This window comes from Marmota monax, unplaced genomic scaffold (assembly GCF_021218885.2).
Source record: "Marmota monax isolate L192 unplaced genomic scaffold, Marmota_monax_Labrador192_F-V1.1 WCK01_AAM20220418_F8-fsc00078, whole genome shotgun sequence".
NCBI classification, from domain to species: domain Eukaryota; kingdom Metazoa; phylum Chordata; class Mammalia; order Rodentia; family Sciuridae; genus Marmota; species Marmota monax.
Genome location: NW_026694865.1, coordinates 8,495,754 through 8,518,523, shown reverse-complemented (window position 1 = coordinate 8,518,523; position 22,770 = coordinate 8,495,754). Strand labels below are relative to the sequence as shown.

Sequence of the window (22,770 nt, the reverse complement as noted above, 5' to 3'; positions counted from 1 at the left end):
GTCTAAGCATGTATGCTTGCACACACACACACACTTACACGTGCGCGCGCGCGCACATAGGCCATGTCCATTTCCCACTCAGGAAAGTTGGCAGAATCCAGTGGGATGTTTTACTTTTGAGGAAGGTGATACATTGAAGAATGGGGTCTGTAATCTGAATTTTGCTTTTTCTTCTTTAAGCAGCAAACTTTAGCTAGGAGAGAAGTAGAAAGATTCTTAGTAAGAAATAGGGGACTGAAATTATTTCCTTCTTTAGGCATAGACTATTGTGCTTTACCCTGAATAGATATGATGTGAAAGCAGTCCGGAAGGGGTTAAAATGTGATTGGGTATCATGATGCCAATTTTTGGCTATTGTGATTGCTATGGTTTGAATGTGTACCCCCCAAATCCATATGTTGGAAATCCCCAGTGCAATGATAGTGATTAAACCATGAGGATTCTGTCTTTATACGTGGATGAATGTCATTGTCAAGGGAGTTGTTAGTTATCTTGAGTGGGTTTTGTTACCGAGGTGAGTTTGACACCCCTGTTGCTCTTTTGCCTTCTGTTGCCCATCTACTTTCTGCCATGGAATGGCACAGAATGAAGACCATCCAGATGTGGCCCCTTATTCTTGGACTTCCCAGGCTCTAGAACCATAAGAAATTTCTTTTTAAATTACCTATTCTCAGACATTCTGTTATAGAAACATAAACTAATACAGCAACTTTAAAAAACAAAAATGACAGATTTTTCTACTAGTAAAATTACAAGAAAGTCTTTTGGGACAACTTATTCTTGTTCATATTATTAGGAGAAGAACATATTTTCTATTTGGTCATGATAATGTTGGTGAGTACGGGAAGGGCTGGGACTTGAGATAGATACCCTTTACCTACTTTTCTGGTCACTGGATGACTTGACCATCAATTAAGCAGAATTCTCACGACAAAGATAAAATGGTGAACCAAAGGAGACCATGTAAGGAACTCAGACCTCTGCATCCAGCCTGGGAAGGAGGTGGCCCAATGTTCCTCCCAACTCTGCAGTGTCTGACTCTTTGCTCCGTTCTCAGCTGCTGAGGACAACATAAGGAGACAGTTTCCTGGTAACAGAATGTGCCACAGGAAATAAGCCTGTGGAGTGTGTCAGTGGAGAGACCATCATGTCTGCAGAAATCCAACACTGGCTTTTCCCAGACTGGCAGGCAGCATCAGAGGTCAGCATGGCATTAGCCCAGAATGTAGGACTGTCCTAGGGCGTGGACTTTAAAAAAAAATGAAAATGTATTTATAGAAGATGTTCCTGGAGCCAGAATTTCTGACTGTTCCTGTCAGGCCCCACCCCTTGACAAACACTGGGCTCATTTCAGTTTTATTGGTGTCTTAAACTGGAGCAGAGGATAACTTAGGCTATAACTCTTGGGGTCATTGTCACTGACATACATCTTTAAAAGAATTCTTTATTAAAAAATACCAATAGAAAAGGATATAAATGTATAGATAGAGTTTAAAACTGGGTGTTGTGGTCCATACCTATAGTCCCAGCACTTGGGAGATTGAGACAGGAGCATCTCTTGAGCCCAGGAGTTCAAGGCCAGCCTGGGCAACACAATCCTGTTTCAAGGAGGGCTGGGGAAGGTAGTTATAAAAAAATAAATAAAAATGAACATCTATGGAGTGCACAGCTTCGAAGTACTTCCCCCCTTCTCAGAGATAACACTATGTATATATTCCTAAATAACATGTGCATTTGTTTATCATTATTTTAGTTTTGCAAAATGGAGTACAAAGCCCCACCCTAGCTTTCTAAGAAAGCTATTGAAGCTCTTGACAGGTCCAGAGGAGTAAGGATTCCAGCTGTGCTGAGCCATGTTGCCACCGCCAGAAGGGCCAGACTCTCCACCATTCATCCTGCAAGAAACCAGCCTCCTCCCTACTCTCTACTCTTTAATATTACTTTACAAAAGGGGTTGCCATTCCCAGCTCCATATGCAGAGCGGCTATAGGAAGTTGAGAATTATAATAGGATTCTTATAATGTGTTAATATAGCAAAGGTCCTTAATCTGAGGTATAAGGAAAACGATGTGGTAATTGTGGTAGAGTTTTATGTTTTTTAAAAAATGGATCCTGGGACTATCAAAGAATTCTTGGCATTTGTTTGGTTTCCTGTGTCCTATTGAAGATTGCCTAATTTGTTGAAGGGAAACAGTGGTAAGTAAGCTATGCTGAGGTATTCCAGTGTGGAAGCCTTGACCATGCTGTGGAAGATTTTCTCTGAAATCTATATCTTTTCTTGACCCAGAGTAACTAGAATGCTAACATGTAAAGAAAAATATGGTATGGTTGCTGTAGTTTCAAAACAAATGATCTCACTGCCTAAATTTTGCTTTATGCAAAAGAAACCTTAAATTTTGCCTTATAATATTGGACCATTGAGGAAATTCAAATACCTATTTAGTAAGGTTGGGGGCAGATTTGTCACCTTTGAAGCTAACTCTCTAGTAAGAAAATACAACTGTTACACCAAATTAGCAGTTATTGCCTAAGAGATATGGTAAGTTAAATTTATAAGGACTGAGATTTCTTTTCTACAAAGTAGGCAAGTAATTACACTTTGTATAAGATGACTTAATGTGAAGTATTTTCAGTTTTGTTCCAAAAGTGTGGGGGAATGTAGGATTTTCCAGCCAAAGGACACCTGAGGTCTGTCCCATCCATGCTTATCTTACGGATGAGTGGCTGGAGGTCCACAAGGTTAAGCATGATCTGCCCAAGATTGCATTGATTTGTTGAGGCCAGCTGGAACTAGAATCCAGGGGGAAGAGAAAACTATTTAGATGATTATGTTTAAATATAAAATTAGATAAAGACTTAATAAAAATCATAAACAGAAGTCTCATTTCCTAGAGAACGAGCATTTGATCATCCATTTCATTCCAACAAAAGGAAGCATTGGCAAAAGTCTGAGTCTTCCAGCCTTTAAAATGTATTAATGTCTCTGGTCCCTAAGAATTTCCTGAGAAGGATCTCTTGGGTTTGCAAACCTGGTATTATGGAAAAGGAGCTTTCCATTTAGTTCTGTGTTCAGTACATCTCAAAAACTCAGTCTTATTGTCTTTAGGTTTCCCCCTAAATTCTTTAGGCTTTCTTCCTCTGTGCAAACGTGAACTATTCTGTTTTTCTTGAGCTTTGTTTTTGAAGAAAACCAGGAGTTTCGGTTTGGCTGGTGCAAGTCTTCTGGGATTAAGGAGAGAGAACTAGAGGAACAGTTAAGATTTGGAACTGCAGGCTGCTTTGTCTCCTCCTCAGTTAACAGACAGAATAAGAATAACATTTGTTTAGAAGCTGAGTTTTATTAGGAAGGTAATTTACAGGGATAACTTATGCTTTATAGGGTTGGTTCTGTGATTCTAGTCCTGGTCTTGCCATTATTTGCCTATGGTTTTGGGTAAGGCCTGTCTGCTTTCTGAGACTTGGCTTTCCTCATCTGTGAACTGACAGCCTCAGGCCTGCTGATCTCCAGGGCCCTCTCCAGCCATAAGTCTGGGCGCCATGCTGGGGGATGTACAGAGGCAGCTGCTCTGGATTTGCAGCTGAAGGAAGGTGTGTCTTCCCAAACTGAAGACAAAAGGTTTGCCAGCTCTGTGGCTACACGGGGCCCTGACACCATCAACCCTGTGTGATGTTTCCCTTTTCTACCCTCTTTATCATCTGAACCCATCAGAAGTATCAAGTGTTGTGAGAATGTTGCTCATCTGTTAATGTGGCCTCCTGCACTGACATGTGTCATTTGTGTTTTCTCTGACAGTGCGCTGCTGCAGGGTAACATCTGGACTGGACTACTGGCCCCTCTAATGCTTGGCTGCCCACAAGTTCCTGTGTCAACGTGTTAAAAACTGTGAGTAATCTCCATGTGTCTGCTTTGCAGACCTTTGGAATCTTATGGTTGCAGAAGTTGTGGCCAGTGGTGAGAGTCCAGCAGATATGGCTGAGGGACTCCTTCCCTCTAGAGCCAGCCCCTGACACGCTCAGCTCTGAGAGCCTGTGAGATGGTGGCTTTGACTCTAGATGGGGCTTTTCTGTTCCTCCCACAGTCCTCATCCTTGTGGGGCCTTCTGAATCTGCTTCCTTGGAGCTTCTTTGTTCTACCACCAGAGCCAAACATACAAGCCCTGAGTCTCTTTCTTGTCATCTGACAGCATGCTGGCCACACAGGCCTTTCTTACTGGCCAATCCTCTTCCTGGAATGTTTCTTGCCAGAAAATACTGGTGTCAGATGCAGGTGCCATTCCCTCCTGCAGCATCTTCCCTGACACAAAAGTTTCTCATCCATCATGTCTCATTCTATTTTCACCCCTCTTAAAGAGGTCTTATCTGTAGTGACTACCTTTCCCCACCCCAGGGATTCTCTTTCTCTTTCCTCCTCTCTCCCTTCCTCCCTTCTTCAGATCCTTGCTCCTGTCTTTCTTTGCACTTACAGCGGGATAGGTCTCTTCCATCAGTTGGTAGACTGCCCAGTCACCCATTCATTCATTTGACAAATATTTATTGAGTATTTACTATGTTCCAGCAGCCAAGAAAGACACAGTCTACTTGCTGTTGATGAACTTGATCCAAGAGGAAAGAATAGATCAAATAAAAACCTAAGTCTACTCTCAGAGCTCTATCTGGATGGATGTTATGTTCTAAATACTGTGAAGCAGTGTCACCTGGCATCTTGTTAAAATGCAGATCCTCATGCAGGAGGTCTTGATGGGGCCATCAAATCTACATTTCAATTGAATTCTACATTTCTAACATAATACTGATTTTGCTGGTTTAGAGACTTACTAAAGTTCTTAATGGGAAAATGTCCTTGAAAGTAACTCTATGCAAACTGCTTGAGGGGGTATGTAAGTGTACAAAGCCATCAAAAGCCTGGCAGGGGTCCTGTCAGTATCCAGCCACATGAGCCCAACTGAAAAGTATGGACCCATCACTGTCACCTGTCCCCATGTGCTTGCTCCTCATCATGATTATTATATATCATGGTTTTGTCATCCAGTCCTCCCTTAAATATTGTGCTTCTCAGATTCATGGGGTGAAATCACAGGGCCTCCGTACAGTGTGCATGCTGTCAGCATTTCTGAAAATCGCGAGGGAGTTTCTGTTTGTGAGAGCAGCTGGGCTCAATGGCACTTACAGTGGGTTATTAAGAGACCACATTGGAAGCTACAAACTGGCCGTAGAAACCCCACAGCGGGTGGAGCAAGGCAGGAGGGACTGAGGGCACTGCTCTAGAGGGGAGTCTTGAGTCCAAGATAACAGTATATTATTGTCACTTGGCATTGTCAAGCCCTCCCAGTAGACACAAAATTCTTGTTCAGTTTTCACAAAGAGTTCAAGTCAACAGTTCTGATAGCAGTTTAAAGAGCACTTAGAGTATCCTAGGCTTTGGGCTAAGTGCTCAAGTTACAAGTTTTTGTAACTTAACACTCCCAGAAGCCCGTGTGTCAGGTACAAGTGCTGTTTCAAAGTGAGAACCAGGGGTGGGGTCCCACCATGAGAGAGTGGCAGTCAAGATCTAGCTTGGACTGTTTGACCGCACCTGGAGCTCTTTTTCCCTCTTGTTCTTGCTTGGACTGTAACTAGAAATGAATGGTTTTACTGTCAACAGTAAGATGGGGTGCTGAGTGTTTGCAACCCAGCTTATTTGTTACTTTCCTCTCTCATCTACCCTCAGTGTATCCCCAGGTAATCAATTCCCAGCATGGCAATTTAAAATGTTGCCTCTGCAGCACCTTAGCCTCTTGGGTTAGGTGGAGGAACTTGGATGATGTGGGACAGAAATGAACAGGGAGGAGAAAAAGTTTTAATTTTGGCTTGCTCTGCTGTCACCAAGTCCCAGCCAAGGTCAAGGGGAACAGCTCTCCAAGGGACTATGGTGGTTTCTGGTGGTCTGAGGACCCAGAGCTATGAGTTAGTTCTTGATGGCTCACAGCTGGGCCAGGTAGTGGGAGGCGAGAGGTCAGTGGTTCATTTAGTGTGTTCTGAAAACTGTTTTCTGGTCACTTTGTGAGATTTCCCTATCAGACTATCTCCAACACAACAGTGCTACTCAGGGTTCTTTTTTCTTTTCTGTATCACGTACACAGTGTTTTTGTCTTATGGCTTTTAGGTTTTGAATTTGGCTCCTCGGGTTTTTGGCTTCATGTGTCTGCGTAGTACAGGGCTGGGCTAAGCCACTCACCAAATCAGAATGGAGTTGACCCACTTAGCCAGGCTTCTGTTCAAGGTATGGACTCGAATTCTCATGTTGTAGGCAATAACAGACAGGAGCTATGTTATTATTCTTGTGTTGCAAACTGCTTTACTCATCCCATGCCTATGCCCCCATCTGGAACATCGGGGTTGTTCATTCAGTGATGGGATGGAATTGCATCTTAGTTGTACCTCCTTCTAGCCCCTTTAGACTCAGGGTTAATGGCTTTTGCATCCAGAGTCAAGAATCTGGAGCTAGTGGGAGCTGAGTCAAATCCCATTTCCGCAGTGTGAAAACTATAAGCCCCTGGGCATTTGCCTGGGCCTCCTTATCATGTAGATACCAATAACTAGTAGCCTGTGTTCTCTAGGCCAGTTTCCTCAACAGTGGAAGGAGAGGTGATCTTTTTTTTTTTTTTTTTTAACTCTCCAGGGTTGTGTAGATGCAAGCTCTTAGAATGTTGTGCTCTTATCCTGGCAGCTCATCCTTCAAGGACTGGCTGAAAAGTGTTCTTCCTTCTGTCTGCTGATACCCTCTGACAGAGGTCTTTCCCATTATCTGAAGCCAACTTCTTTTTAGATGGCACTTTTTTGGGGCAGGGATGATTCTTCATCCATCTCTGCATCCTGAGCCCAGCACTGGATCTTGAGCTCAGAAAGCATTTAACTGAACCCAACAAAGTAATGTCCTCCTTCTGTATGCTTACCTTGAGCCAGCCAGAGAGTGATGACCCAATAGGAACTGCCGCTAAACAATTGAGCAAACCTGGCACAGTGGTCACCTTGTCCCCTAGGGTGTTTCCTTGCTTTTAATGGACTTCAGGAATGATGACCTCTTTGGAGTCTTCAGTTACTTGAGATGATAGCAAGTGAAGTAGAAGATGTTGAGTGAATAACATCTAAAATGTACCTTCTCTACTGAAACACAGGTTGTATTTGGATTTCCTTAAAATGTTGTCTTACTTTACAAGGTTTCAAAAGTAATTTCCAACCTATTGATGTTCTTTAAAAAATAAGGAAAAGAAGAGGAAAGTCTTTAAAATAAGAAAGCAGCATCCCTGGTACCAGTGTTTGTCACACTGGTAGCTTGGTCAGTGGCCCCAGCCTTTGGGCCTTAGGGTCACCAGCCTTGCCACTCCTTACCCTCACTCACTCTCCCTCATTGTGCTTGGCTGTATTTTCTTCCTTTTTTTTTTTTCTTTTCAAAAATCACAATGGAACCTAACTTGTAGCTGCCCAGGGCCAGGCAGTCCTTCCTCCTCCTCAGGGAGCTCTGAGCAGTGTTGAGATACTTATCGTGCTGCCTTCCCTGCATCCTGCCTCTGCTCCATGCAGGATTCTCAGTGACTCTCCCTCCTTCATGAGGCCTCCATCCCAGAATCAACACTGCCCACAGGGCAGTGAGGGCAGGGGGCACAGAAGGATTTTGCTTAGGCATTTGCCTGGGCCTCCTTATCATGTAGATACCAATACCTAGCTGATGGCTAGGTAACCACAAATCCCCCCATCCCAGCAAATTGGGTGTTTTGATCCATCTTACTACTTTATTAACTTGTCAGAAATTATGGATCCAGCACAACAGACAATCATATTTCTTTTGCATTTGAGATTCCAAGAAGCATGTTTTTCTGTATTTACTACAAAACCAAAACCAGAAAAGCATGATTTCTAATTAATGGAATCACTTAAAACTATCAAATTTTATTCCTTAGCATACCTTACAGAGAAAGAGAGAACTTACCTGACTTGTGAACAATAAACTATGTTGTTTGCTTTTTGTGAGAAGGAAACCTATTTTCAAGGTGATATCAACACTTATATGAAGCAGTTGACCCTTTGTGAGAAAGTTTTTTAAACAAAATATTGTTCTATGTAAAACATTTCATCTTTTTTTTTTTTTTTGTACCAGGATTGAACCCAGGGACACTTAACCACTGAGTCATATCCCCAGCCATTTTTAAAATATTTTATTTTGAGACAGGGTCTTGCTAACTTGCTGAGGCTGGCTTTGAACTTGTGATCCTTCCACTTCAGCCCCCCCAGGCCACTGGAATTACAGGCATGTGCCCCTGCACCCAGTGATATAATACATTTGAAAGCTCAATATATCATAGAAATTTATTCCATGCCAACCTAAATCTATCTCATATTTAAAGACTACATATTATTTCTTTATGTTGTTGTATATTTTTATATTAAAAGATGTATAATCCTTCATTCCCTTGTTCCTGGGCATCTTCTTAACCCTGTCTCCTGCTTTTTGTAGACCACAGTGGGCAATTCTGTAGAATTTCAAGGTCAAAAGATATGCTCCTTTAAAAAGATGATATAATTTATATCCCCAACCACCATGAAGGCACCCACTAGCACAGAAAGTTACTGATCTTAATTTTTTTTTATCATTTGAAAAGATTTTGTAAGAAATAATCTTTTAAAAAAATGACTGGGCATTATCTGGGAACCCACAGGCTCCAAATAGTCTTCTAATCAGCAGACCCTTAAGGTTGCCAGGATGCCTTTCTGGTCTCCTGGTTCACTACCTGGACTTACTCAGCCTCCCCAGGGGCTGCTTTCTTCTGCATCTCTTCTGTTTGCATTAGACCTGGTGGTACTCAGTGTTGATAGCTACCCAGGAGTGAACACTTCTTGTTCAAGTATGTGAGAGGGAGGGGTGGTGAGAGTGGAGGCTGCTCCTGATCTGGTCCACAGCCGCCTGGGCCTCTTTCCCTTGCCATTTCTCACCCTCTGCTCTTGCTCAGAGCAATGCTTCTGAGCATTCTTGCTTGCTGTAGCCGCGCTCTTCAGTCTGTGGCTCGAATCTCTACTGTTGGAAGCACATTTCTCCAAGACAGAGTCACAGTCCTTTGTCACTCCGCAGGCACCATAGCAGTTCTCATATTTAACAGGAATCGATGATGACAGGATGATAAAAGGCTGATAAAATCCCTGTGGGTGAGCTTTGCTGCCTGTCCACCCCCAATAGGTTGCTTCCTGCTGGGTTGTTGTCAGTGCCCAGTCTGGCCCATCCCTGTACCAGGGTGCATAGAATAGACCTCTCTTTGTTCTAGCCCAAGTTTTCTTGGTTTATTTGTGCCTTTCGCTTTAAAAGCAATTGTTCCCTGTTGCTAGATGAATCTCAAGGTGGCCTGCCTAGTGGCTTTAGCTTCAAAGTGGATGGAAAGCAGGACCACCAGAAGCAGAGATTACTCTACTCTTTTCTTCCAGAGCTACCCCACTCCCTCCCTGGAACTGCACTTGCCTGCTTTGATAGAATGAAGAAGTGGGAGTCCCAAATAGGTTCCACCTTAAAAAAAACCATCTTGACAAAGGCACAAAGCTTAGTATGTCCTTATTAGCAAGCATCATAGTAGCTGGAACAGTAGCAGTCTCCCCCAGATGTTTTGTTCAGTAGCAATATTTCAACAATAAAAAATACCCTCAAACTCCCTTCTGAGGGCAGTGACGTAGCTCCTGCTGTGTAGCTGGACCCAGCACTGCACCCACAAATTGCATTTGGCAGTGTGTCCTTTGGCCAGCAGCAGGGCTCCCAGGAGATGGAAGGGCAGTTGCATGGAGATATTAGGGAAAGGGCCACGGGGAGAGGTGACCCTTGAGCAGCTGCTGGATTGTCAGGGCTCAGTTTGTGCTGGACTGCCTGAGTTCATGGTCCAGCTGCTGCTGCTTGGGCTGCTCTGAGGAGGATGACTCAGAAATCTGGATGGTGGCTGTGGGGATTTCAACACAGCATCAGAGAAAGAATGAAAGCCTGTCTGGGATGGGTGTGTTGCTAGGGAGAGTTAGCTCGGTGATGAAGTGGATGCAAGTTGGAGTCTTGGATGCTAGTGAGCTCGGCCACTGGGGCCTGCCAATTACTTGGTAACTCAGGACAAACTTTATTTTTATCACTAAAAAAAGATCTAGAGCTCTGGTGGTAAAATATACAAAACAAGGGCAGATGGTACCAAATAAATTCAGCTGGCATGGAAGACCTTTGGTTTGTGAATTAATTATCTTTAGAGATCATCAGGTCCAGGAACCATAGTTTTTTCAGCTTTGCCTTAGCAAGGGATGATGGCAGGTCAAGAGGTGGAGTCTAGGCTAACCCCACTTCTTAGAAGAGATGAAAACCTACTCATTCCCTGTGATGGAATGGGGCCTATGTGTTAGCCAGCCTTCAGTTACTGCTACAGAATAAAAGAAGGAAAGCTTATTTTGGCTTGTGTTTTCAGAGGTTGCAATCCATGGTCTTTTGACACTATCCCTTTGGGCCTGTGGCAGCACAGTATATCATGGTGGGAGCACATGACAGAGTAGGTGTCACTTCCTGGGGCCAGGGAATCAAAAAGAATCAGGAAGCAACTAGAGTCCCAATATCCCCTTCCAGGGCACAAGCCCAGTGCCCTAACTTCCTTCCACTGGGGCCCACCTCCTAAATGTTCTGTCTCCTCCCAGTGTCTCCACAAGCTGGAGACCAAACTTCTAACATGTGGGCCCTTGGGGGTACTTCCAAACCATAGTAGTTTCCGTATCAGTTTTCCATTGCTGCTGTGCCAAATGACCATAAATGTAGTTTATTATCTTGCAATTCTATAGATTAGAAAAGTCTGATGCAGGTCTCACTGGGCTCGAATCAATGGTAGGAAGGGCTACATTCCTTCTGAAGAGTCTGGGAGAGCATCCAATTTTTTGCCTTTTTAGCTTCTGGAAACCCCTTCTGGAAGCTTCTGGAAACCCCTTCTGGAAGCTTCTGGAAGGCCTCTGGTGACCCTGTTCCTCTGTCTTCACAGTCTACTGTGTTAAACTTCCCTCTGACTCTTCATCTTCACATCTCCCTTTGACCACAACTGGCAAAGGTTCTTTGCTTTTAAGGACCTTTGTGACAACCATGGGCCCACCTGGATGATCTGGGATACTCTTACCATCTCAGGGTCCTTAATTTGATATGTAAACTCAATTTTGCCACCTTAGGTAACATATCCACAGATTTCAGAGATTAGGACTTGGGCATCTTTGAGGACTGTTCTTTTGCTAACCACAGGGCAGGGAAGCTAGTGGACAGAGGAGGCCCAAGAAGCCACCTGATGGGTCTGGGTAATGCTCCATTTTTGCTGTTGGCAGCATTGTGTGATGTGTGGTGAGTGGGCTCTGTTGCAGGCTGTACCCTCTGTGCAGCCAGTTTGTCCCTGGAGAAGAGGCTGTGGGTATCAGAACTGAAGAACCATCCTTTCCTGTGAGAAAGGGGCAAGCCTGAGTGGGAGTGAGCAGCACTTAGTGCTCTCCTATGCTGTGGAACAGATTGCATTCAGTGTTTATGCCATTGTATTGATAGGAGTCTGTTCTTGGCACAGTAGGAACAGACAGAGGCAAACTAGCTTGAATGAAGAGGGTGGGGACTCTTGCCTTGCCCTCCTTCTCCAACTCAGAGAAGCAGCCCTTGGATATTTCTGTTGGGGGCTGCCATTCCCCAGCTGATGTAAACCAGGGAAGCCCCTTTGCCTGCACTTCTATGGACACGCTCTTTCATGCTGCTTGGCTCCTCATAGCTTTTAGCTCAATATGTGTGTCTCAATTTCTAATTCCTGGGACATTAATCTGATTGGCTGAGCTGGGGTCAAGTGTCTAGCTATCTTAGCGTGGAAGACACACACAGTCATCTGGGATTGGGGTCAATGGATGGTGACAGATGAGTATCATATGGGAGCCTTGCTTTTTTTCAGCAGATGTGACTGTGGAAATGCCTTGTGCTAGTTGAATTTGTCTTGTTTTTGGACTTTATTTTTAAAATAATTTCAAACATATAGGAAAAATTGCATGAAGAACTTCTACAGAGCAGTGCTTAAATCCATCAGTTATAAATGATTTGAACACATTTGCCTTGTCTTCCTTTGTATTGTACATTATCTTTTCTGAACCCAGCAAAGTTATGCACATCATGCCCTTTCACCGCTAAATACTGCTGCATGTCCTTTTTAATAACAAGGGCATTTCTTTTCATGACCACAGTTCAATTAGTAAAAACAGGATGTGTAATACTATTTACCACACATACAGTTCAAATCCAAAAATCTGCTACTTAACACAGTGTCTTTTATAGCAATTCATCCCCCGCTCTAGGATTCAATCCAGAATCGTGTAAACTATACTTAGTTGTCAAGTCTCTTAAGTCTCTTTTAAGACGTCAGGAACAGATTCTCTGCTTTGCTTTATCCCTCAGTACATTGACATTTTTAGAGAGTATAGGCTCATTAATAGTAGCAATTTGGGATTTTATGATATCTCCTCATTGTAAAATTCCTCACAATTACATGTATTTTTGGCAGGAATTCTATATAAATGTTTTGTATCCCTCTCAGTACATCACATCAGGCAGCACATGATGTCATCTTGTCCCATTATAGGTGACATTAGCTTCGATCTGTTGGTTAATGTGGTGTTGAATTTGCATGATTCACATAATTCAGTCTCTCAATTCTGGAGGATTTGAGCATTTTTTTTAAAGACAGGCATTTACACAGGGTGTTCTTCTCTTCTACAGTTGTCTATACTTTTTGTCTATTGGGTTTTGGGGAAGGATTCACCCTTGCTTTTTGTAGGTACACCTTTAGTACACACCCAGTTAGGTGGCAGGGCTAACATCTGCAGGGAGCTCATCATGAAAATCAAATTGCCTGAGATTGGAACACTGTCCTCTCTCTCCTGTGGCAGTGGTGGGTCCATCCAGGAGATAAACACATATGCTTTGTTCATAGTAGACACCCTTTGACTAGATTGGACTCTCCTGGCTGCCTCAGAATTTCCTAAGAGAGGAAAAGATAGTCAAGATGTTCAGAAATTTCTTTCTATTACATGTTGGTCAGTCCTGTAAGTGCTGAAGATGACAGTCCAGGTTACTGCTGCTGTTCTCTTCCTCATTGATTTGTTCAGATATTGGCTTGTTGGGCCAGTTTGGTTTGATCAGCTTGCATGTCTTGTGCGTGGTTTCTCTTTCACTGATTATGGTATCCCATTTAGAAGTGACTGGTAGGATTCAGGAGCCTGCCCGTTGGGAAGTATGTGCTTCTTGGAGCTCTGGAAGTTTTTGATTTGATTATAACCTGAATTATTTGGGATCAGTGCTTCTCAAACTTCTTCCAGTTTATGAACTGTTTTATGCTGGGAATTTGACCTTGCTGTGCTATGTACCTGTTGTCCCCATCTGTTGTCATAGAAGCAAACACAAAGACAACATGTAATCTACTTTAGGATTAATAGAGAAAATTGTAAAATGAAACAGAATAAATTGATCACAAAAAAATAAATGTACATTACGAAGAACAGTATACCATGACTGGCTCACCTAGTACACTCTTCAAAAGCTGGGTGAATGTGTAAAGTAGTGTGATGAAGACCCTGGTCTTAAGGACAGCTTGGGGGTGGGAACCCAAAATAAGAGATGTGATGAATTACCTAATATTGGCAGAGAGTTGCTGAAGGAGTGCAGTGCTGGTGGGAATCAGGAAACCTTTTAGACTGGAGAGGTCAAAAGTGTGATGATCAAGCAGTGGAGTCTGATCTGAGCCTTGGAGAGTGGGTGGGGATGGGAGTTGCTGAAGTCAAGGTTATAGACTCTTGATTTGGTAATATAAGCTCACACTTGCAGACCACCAGCAGTATCCAGTCAGACTAGACTGTGAGAATCACTGCAAAATGGCCAGAATTTGTGTTTGTGGAGGAATCTGAGTAATTGTTGAATGACTACCCAGCACTGCCAATGAAAACAATACTTGGATGAGAACAGTTTTCAAATTGTGTCTGATGAAACATAAACAGAGTCTTTCTAATGTTGTATTATTGCTTGAGTGATTATTTTCAGAATACAATATTTAGCCAAATGGTTCCTAATTGATCTCAAAATATTTACTGAGTCTAGTACTGTAATAGTTTTCTATTGAGATGAGCATTTATCCTAAATAGATAGTAAGAATATGAATATTCCAAGGCCAAGAAAACAAAAATGCCACAAATGGTTAAAGATACAAAATGCACAGCTCAATGTACACATGGTCCTATTTTCCCCTTTTTTCTTCTTAATCTATGTAAAACCAAACAGGTCACACATCAAACTGTGGTGCAACTTCTCCAACATGGCACAGGCACAGGGTCCCAAATAATCAAATGGCCTGTTTATTGAGGCACTTAAAAGACAAAACAAACACTGTGCAACCACTCCCAAGAAATACTCCCCAAAACTTTTCATATAGCCCTTAGTAAATGGAGAACTTGTAATTCCTGGAACCTGCGTCTTTTTTTTTCCTTAAAACACTTTTCTTTTCCATCCCAAGATACCAAGTACCTCATTGTGGTGGTTTCTAGGTTTATAAATCCTTTTTTCTCTTTTCTTTTAATGGAAAAAGCCAGATTCTCTTTCCCTGTGATGGTGTGTGACTGCAGAGACCAAGACATCAAAGGCATTGTGACTCTCTTGCTTCCTCTGTCTTGGATTGCTGGGTCTGAGAGAGATCAACTGCCATCTTGTAAGGATACTCAAGTGCCCTATGGAGAGTCCCAGAGGGAAAAGCTAAGGCCTCTTGTCCATAGCTATGAGTGTATATCTTTGAGGCAGGTCTTCCTGCCCCAGTGAAACCTTCTGATGATTGTAGCCCCTGCCGACATTCTGAGTATAACCTGAGAGAACCACTTGGCAAAGCCTTCTCAAATTCCTGAGGGTTCCTGGCTCATGGCAAGAGAGAGCTAATGTTTAAGACCCTACATTTTGAGGTAACTTGTTAGGCAATACCCATAATAAATAATAATGATTTAGGCATACTTGTACCCAAACTCACCAACATTGAGTAACAATCTGTAGGGATTTTATTATTATGAACATTATTTTGCAGCCTTACTTTTTAAAGTGATAGCTAACCTGATAGATATGGTAACCATAACCCTTCCCTGATGTTCCTTTAAAGGGACTGTTAGGAAAATTAAAATGATTTATGGGCTCATTTCTGAAATACTTTTTGATTTGTTCTGGACAGTTGTTAATGCTTGAACTGACTTTTGGGGTTATCTCTGCATGACTTGGGACACATGTCCTCAGAGAAATAGGCAGTGACAGGAAGTCTTCAGCACATCCCAAAGACAGCTGGGTTGGAAAAATAAATATGCTGGGCATATATTCCCAGAGGTTGTGCTTATGCCTGAATTAGGAAATATTCCTTTTATTCCAAAAGGTTGTTAGTAATTCTTCCTCTTGTGCCTTGGTGTCAGCAGAAGCTTTCCAGTGTTGTATGTGTTTTTACCTTTTTTTTTTTTTTTTAATGATATGGATGTATTCCCTTGCTTTTTTACCCATGGGATTTTTGCATGTGGAGGGGGCATTGGCCAGATACACATCCCCTTTTCAACACTGAGTGCTCTGTTCCTGACACATAAATGCTAGATCCATGTGGTCTGGTGGTGGGGAACAGTAGGCATTAGGGAGAAGGCAGGCTGAGGTTGATGGAATGAGAGCGAAGGTGTCTGGGAAATGCAAATAATAAGATTTTGAGAACAGCTAGTGTAAACTAAAAGTGACGTGAAGATGCAGTGGTGCTTCGTTTGTCTTGGCATCTTTTAGAAAGGAAGAATGCAGAATGATCGAGTTTTCTAAGTAATTGAAATTTCCTCCAATGACAGACCAGACATTTTTGTTTTTCTTCAAATGTCTGAAGTGCATCATTTGCTTTCTCATTTTAAAATGTAGCAGATAAATATCATAATTTCATTTTTTTCCATGTGATAGAATTCTGAGCTGAGCTGATGGCATGGTTATCTTTTAGCCTGTTAGGGTCAATGAGTTGTGCTCCTCTTTTTGACATATCCCCTCTAGATCTTCCTCTGTTCTCTGTGCCTGTGTTATTCAAATGTGACTAATTATCAGGCAGGGCTAACAACTGTCAGGGTGAACCCAGTAACCCTGTCAACCAATCCTGGCTACAGGGAGATTGTTTTCTTCTTCTGTGTCTTTGAGTGCTTGAGTGTAATGAGAGCTGTTTCTTTTGCTGCTTGGAAGCCCATTCTGATCATTCAGGATTGAGGACTATTATGTATTTTGGTCTTAATTTATAGAATTTATGACTGAGAGATGACCTGGAGAGGCCAATGTCACAGAATAGATTTTTATTACTTATATTTCCCATGCAGAGCAGTGTTATGTTTGGAAATAAGGTTTCTCTCCCAAATTCCAGTGTTCATGCAGGAGGTGAAATGATTAGATTATGGGAGCTATAAACTAATTAGTGGATTAATTCATTTGGTGGATTAATAATTTGAATGGATTACTAGATGGGAACAAGGCAAGTGGGGTGTGGCTAGAGAAAGTAGGTCACTTATTGGGGATGCCCTGGGGATTGTATATTTTGTCCCTGACTCTTCTCACTCTGTTTTCTGACTACTATGAGGTGAGCAACTTTCCTCTTCTATGCCCTTTGGCCTTACCTTGGGCCCAGAGTAATGGAGTCTGCTAACCATGGACTGAGACCTCTGAAACCATGAGCTAAAATAAACCTTTCCTCCTCTAAGTTGTTCTTATCAGGTATTTTGGTCACAGTGATGAAAAGCTGATTAACCCAGGCAATGTGATCAAGAGGCAGAAGACAGGAGAGGAGAAAGCCAAGGTCAAAGCCATGACCTTGCTGATGAGAGAAAGGCATAGCCAGTCAAACAGCGTAGAACTGGAGATTTACGCTTCTGGTGGACTGTAATCCATAGGAGTTGTCACCAGTTGCCTGGAATGATTGAGAGAAGGGAGAATACTGGTTTGGTGAAGGAGTGTTACACAAGGAGGTGGAGGATATAGACTATAGCCCCTTTGCTATTTCCAAATATTGACCAGCCAAGGAAGGAACACTTTCTTCCCACATCTGTAAGACTCTCAGATGCCAGAATATCAAGAACACACATAAATAAGAAAATAGTTCATGTATTGGCTCTGTGATAAATGAATATCAAATAGACAAGTCCAGAATCTAAGAAAAGAGAACATGGCCTTGAGCAGATGGGTTGGTATTGCAGAGACTGGTTGCCAGATCCCCATAGGATTGCTATGGGCTTTGACTCTGATGGGTAGTTCTTGCAGCCTTCATGAAATGTCGGAGTAGCCCCTCACTACCTGTTTTATGATGGATAGAGGGGTCTCCATCCTCTAGTGGAAGTGTCCCCACATGGTTTTCCTTGTTTACAACTGTACTTTGAGGCAGGAAAAGCCTGATCTTACAAGGGAAAAGAAGCAAATATCTGGTTGCCAAGAATTGGGGAGGTAGCAGAGGCTGTCTGTGAGGAAGTTGTCTTGTCAGTTTGTGGTGTGTATGTATTTAAACAATTTATTTAATGTCTAACTCATAATCAACTTATGAGAAAGCAGTTATTCATATGCATTTTTTAACTTTTATATACTATAGAAGTAAATTATGCCATTATAGATAAATAAAACAATTAAGGCCCTGTAAAAGAAAACAAAAGCTGTTTTTTAATCCTGCCATCTGGGAATAACCTCTTTTTTTAAAATAACAGATTTTGCCATATGTAAGTTCCTTTCTTTCTTTTTTTTTTAATCTCAATGCATTTCCCCCTATAGATTTAAGATGTCCCAAAATTGTGAAATTCAAAATGAAAATGTCCAAGTAAATTTTTATTTTTCATTTATTTATTCCAAATAATTGCTTTCTCTTGTGGTGGAATTCGGTGATGACAAGAATTGAACAATGCAGTTCAAGAATTCCACAACTGAAGAATTTTGTAAATTCTCAAGTCTCTAATGATCCTTGGAAGATGCCTAGAGATGGTGCCTCAGAAAGGGTGCAGTGGCCCAGGGTGTTCTGTGTATTCTTCCTACCTTTGGTGACATTTGGGAACTTGGTGTTAGTATGGCCTTCCCAGTTGGGGTGAGGATTGAAGGATCGAAAATCTGGGAAGAGCTAACTGCATTTGATTCGTGTTGCCTCTGCTTTCTCTGGTGAGCTGAGGAGGACATTCATGGCTTGTAGTTGGAGAGCCAGATAATGGGCATAAATCATGATCTGGGAAGGCTGGTCCCTGAACAGCTGTCAGCCAGCTGCTGCACTGGTAACCAGGCAGACAGTGAGTGAGTTTTCATCTGAAAATCTTAAATTGTGTCAGGAACAGCAGAGCTACGTTCCCATATACTTATCACATAGATGAACTCCAGTCCTGCCTCTACCACCTGCTGGCTCTCTGACTGCAGGCTAGCGTCAAAGCTCCTGAGCATCAGTTTCCTTGCACGTACAATGCTGGTGATGTGCCCATCCCTGGTAGGGTTAATGAAAGAAGGGCATTAGACCAGATGATGCAGGTGGATTAGCCAGCACCTGGCTTGCCTGTCGCCCTGTAGGTTATCATCTTCCCTTGCTGTTGTATTACTGCAGTTTTGTATAGGATGGTTTTGGACTGAGTAAGGAATGAGTCTGTTCTAAGCTTGTGTTAAAAAAGATCTCCCCTATCTATACAGAATGCCCATTTTATTCCTCCACAAAGGAAACTGGTCTAACACAGGGTAGGTTAAATCTAATGTGAGTAAAGTGTCAGTAACTTCGGACTCTCCTCCACTGAATCTCCATATCTAGAAGGGAGGACACCGGTGAAGAAGACTGTTTGTAGATCTCAGAATCAGGGATGTGTTTCCCACTCTGGGTGAGACTGGGATTATTTTATTCCTAGTAAGACAAATGGTAAGAAGCCAAATAGAACACTGGTCGGTGATTTCCACATGAGCTTTTGTCCTCAATGCCTCTAGTGTTTTTAATTATCCAGAGTATCCCCAGACCTCTGGGCCTGTGTTTTCCCTTGCAGTTTGAGTGGGCACAACCAAGGGACACCCTGGCCCTACAGCCTTCCACACACAAGGTTGGACTTTCCCGGCCTGAGGGTGTGTACTCTTAGTGAAATTAATTACAACCTCTGCTATGCAGGACCTCAGCTGGCTGGGTCTCTGGGGCTTAAACAAAGGCACGAACCTCTCCAGAAGGAGATTAGGAAGATATCCATTCAAGCAGGGGATCTGTACATATTGCTAATCCTCCCTGGAGCAGATACCAGACAGGAAAGGCCTGTGTGACCTTATTTAGAAAAATGGCTATACTTTGTTAACCTTTATTCCCTTAAGAAGGAAAAATCATTACATGGCAGAGGTTCAGGCCCCATGGGGGATTTTTCTGGATGAATCTCTGTTGTAAGAGTCATGTTTCTATGGCTGTGATAAAATTATCAGTGACTTCTAACTCCCAATACCCCCACTCTTTTTAGTCCATCCATATTTTTTGCGTATCCTAGAGTTTTGTTCATTCCTTAGCAGTTATGGATGAAGGTATTTCTTTTAAAGAAAGAGAGAAAAAAAAAGATATTCATTTAAAAAGCAATTGCCCTGTGTGTCCGTCCCTCCCTTCCACCATGCTGAAGTTCAATACTGGTAAGTGGTGTGCAGGTTCTGAGCAGATGCACTCAATATAGCTGAATGGTGACATAGGCTCCTTATAGCCACTCAGCTTCTCCAAGTATGGCTCAGATACCCACACTCAAGCCTTCCCAGCTGCCCTGCCCTCAATCTAACCCTCCTTTCTCTCAGTTCCCGGAACACCATTTGACTTTTTACTAGCAGCTAATATTGGAAGCACTGATGTGGATTTAGAGGACTCAGGCCCAAACACAGGCTTTTACCTCCACTGTGCAGCTCTGGGCTCCTGAGCCTGCGTTTCTTTCACTGCACTTGCAATTACATTGTGCACTGCCTCCTCAGTCTCCCAGCTAGAAAACTGAACTCCTGGAGGACAGGATGTTGTTCATCCTGTTATTTCCAGTCATTTATCTAGTCATTCATTTCTTTATACAATTACCCTCCTAGGACCCAAGAATAGAGAGATGAACATGATATGTTGAGACACGTGGTAGGAATTATAAGCTGTTGCTTCCTTTTATTTTATTTTTTGAACAATCCACATATGGTTAAGGAACCTTTGGATCCTCCTTTACGAAGTATGCTCCTAGATAGGAGCAGAACATTATCCTGTTCCTGGAACCTGACTACAGCACTGTGAAAGCAGCCTTAGGAAAACCTCTCATGGGAATAGCATTCTCAGTGTAGACATTAAGTGAGACCTCTCTGTTGAAGCTTTCCTGCCCTCCACCAGCTAATCACAGCATGAGCAAGGAAGAGAAAGGGGGTCTGGGCATACATCTTTAATGCATGGGTATAATTGGAAGCATGAGGAAGCCTCAGAATCATGAAGCATGGAACAGAATTTGAAGGACCTTATTAAATGGAAAGTGGATACAGGGGGAAAAAAAAAAAGTGAAATTGAAATACTGGTACTTTTAATGGACTCAGCCCTATCACCTATTTTACCTGGAGAGGGTAGACTGTCATTACTCTTCCTTTTTTAAAAAGACAGCTTTGTGTGTAAAAAGCCCTGAAGGTCCACATTCCACTGGATCCCTTTTATTAACAAAATTGTACTTTGCAGTGAGGTGGGGTGTGGCGGGAGAGCCCTTCAAAGATGGGAGCCTGAAGGCAGTGGGTTGGTTAATTGCATGCTTGCCTCTTGGCTTCTTTCCAGTCTTTCATCATGGATGACCCCTTATCTGTAATTTCTGGACCAAAAAAAATTCCCCCTTTCCTCTTTGTGTGTTCTATGAAGCTAAAGAGACATGATAACCATCTAAGCCCTGGCTTTGGAAAGCAATTATGGTGGATGGAAAGGGTCGGGATGGATTCCACTCCATGTGTCTGTCTATGGGGGTTGAGTCCAGGTGTTGCCACAGTTGAACTGACCTGTCTAGCAGCTTGATTGGGTACTCTCTTCATGGCTTGATATCCCCATGGATTCTGGAAGCTTCTGGCTCTTATCTGTATCCAGAGGGAATTCACTGATTGGGGCCAGGCATGTCCAGAGAAGACCTACTGCTCAGAAGGTCTGTTTGTGGTTCGCAAGCCTGGCTGCACCTCAGAATCATTGCACAGCTTAAAAAGAAGTAACAGAAAGCCCATCTCCTAGAGATTGTTTCAGTAGGTTTCAGATAAGGATTGGAATTTATATGGCTAAAGAGCCCCATTGGTGACTAGGATGATGGACTATTGATTTCCTTACCCTCACCACTCAGTGTGGGCCATGGCTCAGCAGTATCCACATCACCTGGAAGCTAATCAGGAATGCAGGCTACCAGGCTCCACTCTGGTGTCCTGCACCAGAACTCACCCTTTAGCGATCCCCAGGTGATTTGTGTGTAGGTTAAGGTTGGTGAGGCCCTGCTGATATGGTATCTAGCATGATCAGTGTGAGATAGTTATTGGAAATGGGGTATTGACCCTGTGGATTTACGTGTTTGGTTTAACAATGCCATTTTCTCCTATGAATGTGGCCAAAATTTGCACAGGTTCATCATTTAGAATTATAATGTCAATCATTGCTTGTATAGATTGTGGCCAACTGTTCCTTCTAAGTTGCTGTACCTTGTATTTTCCATATACACACAACATTGTGATTCATTTAAATATATTTGTTTCATAATATGAGCTGTGTTTCCTAGGAAAATAAGGAGGATTTTTTTTGTGTGTGTTTGTGTGTCTGTGTGTATGTGTGCTCTATCTTTATTATCTTTGCCTCCGTTCCCTGTTGCTAAGCAGTCTCTGGTTGTCTCCCACTAGCCACAAGCAGAGGGGAATTCCTCCTCCCTTGCCTTGTGATTGTTCCTTAGATAAGTGACTGTTACTGCATTTGCCTTCTGTGTTGGATATTATGTTTCTGTTTCTGATACATGTGGGAATGAGGCCCTTTTTTACAGTCATAGCTGCTTCCCTTGTGTTCAAGGCATACTTAATACATAGTAGGAAGTTAATAAATGTTCACTGAGGGAATGAATGAATGAATAAGTGTAGATGAGTGGGAGCTCCCAGTATACCATGAGTATGGATGATGGAAAACACTTGTGCTTTCTCCATTTCTTCCTCCTCAAGATATCTGGGATGGAGGGTGAGAGTTCTTTTCTATTGAAAATGTAGTACTTGAATGAAAAGGTTTAATTTATGAAAGTGAAACAAAATTAGGCTAAATGGATTGACCCTTAGTTCAGTTAGGCTGGCCATTTGGTGCTTCTGAAACTTCAACAATGGCTTCTTGCCATCCCCTGGGTACCCTCCTGCTTCCTCTAAGGGGAAGAGTTTTGTTTTCTGGTCTAGCAGGAACTTTGACTGATGGCATTTAAAACACTTGGAGTCCTTTTCCTGAGTCACAGCCACCTAGGACTGAATTAGTTAGAAGTCCTGCAGGGAGCTGAACAACAGGATTTTTTCCCCCCAGGATGCTTTTATACTGAGAGATGCTGTAGTCAATTTAATATATCTATAAGCAATTCATAATTGAAGATAAACTTACAATTGAAAATTTTAAATCAAAATGCATCCCAGTACCCATCTGAGTTGTGTTTTCCATGGTGGGTTTGGGTGATTTTCTGTTATACAACATCTGGCTTCTATGCTGATGATGTCTGAGCATGAGCAATTTTTCACTTGTGGTT

General features: G+C 42.5%; 1 protein-coding gene across 6 annotated transcripts in view; it reads left to right on the top strand.

Moving 5' to 3' along the window:
* The window catches only part of Tln2 (talin 2), a 400,739-nt gene that overhangs the window by 61,721 nt on the left and 316,248 nt on the right, over window positions 1–22,770 (top strand). For all 6 annotated transcript variants that reach the window (XM_058573295.1, XM_058573296.1, XM_046426521.1 and 3 more), the window contains exon 2: window positions 3,794–3,883. The gene's annotated coding sequence lies outside the window, so the exon portion shown is untranslated. The remainder of the gene's footprint in view (window positions 1–3,793; window positions 3,884–22,770) is intronic.